Source organism: Elephantulus edwardii, unplaced genomic scaffold, assembly GCF_000299155.1.
Source record: "Elephantulus edwardii isolate Elephantulus edwardi_28Jun2011 unplaced genomic scaffold, EleEdw1.0 scaffold00064, whole genome shotgun sequence".
In the NCBI taxonomy this organism is placed as follows: Eukaryota; Metazoa; Chordata; class Mammalia; order Macroscelidea; family Macroscelididae; genus Elephantulus; species Elephantulus edwardii.
In genome coordinates this window covers 1,585,408-1,590,789 of record NW_006399814.1, presented here as the reverse complement: position 1 = coordinate 1,590,789, position 5,382 = coordinate 1,585,408, and the positions used below count along the sequence as shown (strand labels likewise).

The 5,382-nt window shown below is 54.4% G+C and overlaps 1 pseudogene; it reads left to right on the top strand.

Moving 5' to 3' along the window:
* Positions 1 to 5,382, top strand: part of LOC102849889 — a 38,107-nt pseudogene that overhangs the window by 1,429 nt on the left and 31,296 nt on the right.

The following is a 5,382-nucleotide window of genomic DNA, read 5'->3' as shown; positions in this document are numbered from 1 at the left end:
CTCTCCCTCTCTCTCTCTCTCTCATTCTCCCTCTCTCTCTCCTTCTACCTCTCTCCCTCTCTCTCTCTCTCGTTCTCTCTCATTTTCTCTCTCTCTCTCATTCTCCCTCTCTCTCGTTCTCTGTCTCTCTCTGTCTCTCTCTCTCATTCTTCCGCTCTCTGTCTCCCCCCCACCCTCAGATCCTGTGTCTTTCAGCTCCTGTAGGTTCTTGACGATCTTCCATGTCTCACCTGCTCTCCTAACTCAGAAAGATGGGATCAGGACCCACCTGCACTGCTGTGACGTCACTGACCAAAACAAGCTGCTTCCAGACAGGACCACATTCCACACATGGGAGGTGGGTTCCCACACACACTTAGGAGACAGAGTTCCTTCTCCAGCAGACTCTGTCCATGCTGTGTCTGTGTCCTGAACATGGAGAAACGGTCTCTCAGAGCCTGTGAACTCTCCCCTTCCCTTCCCACCCCCCGCACCAGACAATTCTAACAGGGCAGCAGTATGCCTGACATCTAAAAAGCCACTCATTCGGACACTTGGGTCCCCTCCTGGGTTCTCAGCATCTTGGACAGATAAGCTAAGGTGGAGAGTCAAGGAAAGTGAAAAAGACCCTCAACAGACGGATGGACAGTTACTGCTACAGCAGACCTGACCGTCCCAGAGACTGTGAGGACAGCGCTGAACCGAGTAGAGCTGCAGACACCGGGGGGCACCCAACACCACACCTGGGAGGGCCTGAATCAGAAGGAGGGGGACAGCTGACCGCATCCTGGTCACTAGGCCCCTTATGTGGGGGTTGGTGTCTTTAGGCAGAAGGCTGCAGAGTGGTCAGAGCTCAGGACTAACTGGGCTAGAGACAGAACAGAGCAGCTGGCCCCAGCTCAGAAATCCTGGCTTGACCTTGCTCAGCCCTGGCTCGACCACATTCGGCCCGGACTCTGACTCAGCCACGCTGGGCCCAGACTCAGCCACTCTCGGCCTGGACTCCGACTCAGCCACTCTCGGCCTGGACTCCGACTCAGCCACTCTCGGCCTGGACTCCGACTCAGCCACTCTCGGCCTGGACTCCGACTCAGCCACGCTCGGCTCTGGCTTGGCCACACTCGGCCTAGACTCCGACTTGGCCACGCTCGGCTCAGAGTCGGCCACGCTGGGTCCAGACTTGGCCACATTTAGCTCAGGATCTATCAGGATTGATATTTATTCAATACCCAACAAAACTAGTCATTACACTAGACTTCCCTTACACACACTTGCCACGCTCGAAGGACCCCGTGTTCCCTGCAGCAGGTGTGTGGTGGTGAAGCATCGGCCAGGCTTTTGCCCCAGAACACTGTAAAGACCAGAGGGGCTGTGCTGGACAAGGCTGGGGTCAAGAACCTCTCCAAAGTGCTTGCGAAAGGACATCAGCTTAAAAACTAGTGTCTGTCATTTTCAAAAGCATTGCAGGCTATTTAAGACAAAAACTCATTTCATATATAAAAGTATTCTGTTCATTTTTTATCACTTTGTTGCTGATTTCCATGCCCCCCTTGATTTGTGAGGTGCACTCATCTCTGCTTCCTTCTGACAGGGCTGTGAGGAGTATGGGGAGCCCCAGCAAAGTCGGGGTGTTCTAGGGTGGAGGTTCTGAGAGGTGGGTCAGCTGGATCCTTTGTCGTCTGAACACCCAGCTGCTCAGCCCTCCTGCACTTCCAAGGCGGTGCTGCTCCTCCAGTGCAGTTTCCCACAAGCAGGGCTGGTAGACACAGATGAGCATCCTAATACGACTTTCGGCTGTTGAAGGAGTAAGCTACCCTTCTAAGGAAACCAGTTTAAGCTTTTCTCAAATTGAACTTTCTATTATGTTCTCAGTGGGGCTCTGGTGGCCCCTCAAAGGAGCTGCCCTGCCATCCCAAAGGCACACGGTTCTAATCCTCCAGCTGCTCTGCAGAAGAAGCGTGGGCAGTCTCCTCCCACGCGATTTACTGCCTCTGAAAACCCGCCAGAGGGTCAGCTATGAGTCAGTTCCCTTGACTCACACCTGCTACACGTTCACAGAAATACTGTGGTTGAGTCCCGCGAGTGTGTGATGCTCTCCCGGAAGGCGGCACAGCTGAGTGTCCACAAGGCTGAATGTCCACACTGTTAGAGCCAGGAAGCAGCTGGGTCCTTCGAGGGTCTCTCTGTCAGCACAGAGACCCCCCTCAAAGGGACTCTGCTCCCCTGTGTGCAACAGGGTGACTGTCTTCACACCCTATGAACATTGAAGAAATTAATTTTATTAGCCATCAATTAAAATAAATTAATGGGCATGTGGCTGTGTTGTTTCATTATTAAAACTCACAGATATTTCTTAATTCACTGGCAAAACAGAAGACAAAGATGTGGTAAATGCTTAGGAGCTTCTCGACAAAAGACAGGGCTGGACAGAGGCGGGAGAGGCAGGCTGCAGGGCTGAGCTCAGGGCTGGACAGAGACAGGGAGGCAGGCTGCAGGGCTGAGCACAGGGCTGGACAGAGGCTGGAGGCAGGCTGCAGGGCTGAGCACAGGGCTGGACAGAGGCTGAAGGAGGCTGCAGGGCTGAGCTCAGGGCTGAACAGAGGCGGGAGAGGCAGGCTGCAGGGCTGAGCGCAGGCCCATTAGCAGGGAGTCAGCTGTACACACTTTGTCAAGGAACCAGCCCCTCAGTTCTGCGGAGCTGACAGAGTCATCAAAGGAAAGAAAGGGCAGAGGGAGGGAGCGAGTGCCAGCAAGTCCATCCCATGCTGTCCAGGCCACTCTGGTTCACAGGCCCTCATCGGTCCTGCAAACCTTCACCGAGCTACCAAGCCCCTCCCACACCCAGGTGGGCTACAGCCTGCCCCCCCCCCGCCCCCACGTACAGGTGGGTTACAGCGAATCCTCGCCCACACAGGTGGGTTACAGTGGGTCCTTCCTCCACACAGTGTGCTATAGCCCACTCTATTTTGACACAGGTGAGCAACAGCTTACCCATTTTACTGGCAAGCATGCAACAGGCATACACTTTATACCTGCTTCCTGGTTGATCTTCTCCAACAGCTCCGGAGCCCAGTCCAGATAGCAAGGTTCTCCACATCTCTTACCTTCTCACTCTCCCACATCCTGCCCCTCCCACACAGAGGTGGGTGTGGCCTGCCTTTCCCTAAAGTAGGTGAGCTACAGCCCACCTCTCCCACACAGACAGGCTCCAGCTGACTCCTCTTTGGTGCAGGTGGGCGACAGTCAGTCTGTCCCATACACAAGTGGACTAGCCAACATCTCCCCCGCATAGGTGGACTACAGCCCCTCCTTTTTGGCACAGGTGAGCCACAGCTCACCTCTCCCCAAATGGGTTAGTCTGCCTTCCCACACACATACAGCCCACTCCTTTTATGCAGATGGGCTGCAGCCTGCCCATCCCTGTCTCCCCCACACAGGTGGGCTTCAGTCAACCCTCGCCCACACAGGTGAACTACAATGTGTCCCTCGCTCACACAGGTGGACTACAGCCCACTTTTTTTATACACGTGAGCCGCCGCCTGACCATTTCACAGTAAACATGCAGCAGGCAATGAGCTTTACCCATGTCTGCCTCCTGGTCGATCTGCATCTCCAACAGCTCCAGAAGCCGGTCCAGAGGCCAGGGTTCTCCACATCACTTACCTTCTCACTCCCTCACGGCCTACCCCGTCCCTGCACAGGTGGGCTATAGCTCAACTCTCTCCTATACAAGTCTGTCCCTTCACACACAGGTGGGCTACAGCTAGCCTTCCCCTAGCACAGGTGGGATACAACCCACTCCTTTTTGGTACAGGTGAACTACAGCCTGCCCATTTTACAGGTAAGTGTGCAGCATGCATACACCTTTACCTGTATCTGCTCCTGGTTGATCCATTTCTTCAACAGCTCCAGCAGCCGGTCCAAAGACCAAGGGCCTCCACATCACTTACCTTCTCACTCTCCCACAGCCCGCCCCTCTCACACACAGGTGGGCTACAGCCTGTCCATCTCCTATACAGGCGGCTCACAGCCCACCTTTTCCTTGCACAGGTGGGCTTTAATCTACCTCTCCCACACACAGGTGGACTTCAGGCCACCTCTCCCCTGCACAAGTAGGCTACAGTCTCCTATATAGGTGGACTATAGCCCCCACCTTTTTTGGCACAGGTGAGCTACTGCCTACCCATTCCCCACACAGGTAGGCTTCAGCCTGCCCCTTCCTTGCACAGGTGGGCTACAGTCTGCCTTCCCATCCACAGGTAAGATACAGCCAGCTCCTCTCCGGCACAGGTGAGCCTTCCCATTGTGCAGGTAACTGTGCAGCACTCATACACCTTTACCATAGCTGCCTTCTGGTTTGTCTGTGTCTCTGACAGTTCCAGCAGCGGATCCAGAGGCCAGGGGCTTCCACATCCCTTAACTACTCACTCCGTCCTCACAACCCAGCAGGCACAGAGAATTCAAAAACCCAGGATTCTAACCCAGAACCGCACCTGTAGTCCAGACTCTCCTGACCTTCCCAGGCTGCTAGCAGCACAAAAGATAGGACACAGAAGGGCAGAATGGGCCCTGTGTACACAGCTCGAGGGCAGGGACTCTGAAGACCACAAGGAGGGCTGGGCAAGGTGTGGGGGCCGGGCACACACTCACTCATGACAGCCGACTGTGAGGACACGAGGGGCTGATGCCTCGAACACTCCTCCCCTTCACCATCCGCACCCTGCTGGCCCCTCACCATCCACTAGCTGGCAAGGGGTGACCTTGCCATCCCTGACTTGATTTCACACCTCCTCCCCCAAATCTCAGCCCTGGACTATTGACTCTGACCCAGGACGAAGCTCTAGGCCACCACCCCCCTGTGGGCACTGGCCTGCACTCCTGGCCAGCATCCTGGGGCACCCTCCCCATACCTGTACCTCCTCAGCCCTTCAATCCTTTCTCCATCTCTCACAATGTTGCCTATTGGCCCAGTAAAGGACCCTTGTTTTCTTGATGTTTAGATGTACTCCATAGTGGAGGCTGTAGTCTTTGATCTTCTTCAGCAAATGCTTCAGGTCCTCCTCATTTTCAGCAAGCAGGGCTGTATCATCTGCGTAAAGCAGGTGGTTGATGCGTCTTCCCCCATCCTGAAAGGAAAAATAGTGATTATAAAAAATTAATAAAATAGAAAACAATAATAAATACAATGGAGGGAACAGAATCATGCTCTGCTGACGTTACTAATCAGGTGAGAAAGCTGGGAGTAAACTCAAGGCAGAGACAGGGAGCACCAACCCTATTAGAATGGACGGGGAGCATCAGCCCTATTAGGATGGATGGGGAGCACCAAACCTGTTAGGATGGATTGGGAGCACCAGCCCTATTAGGATGGATGGGGAGCACCAGCCCTATTAGGATGGACGG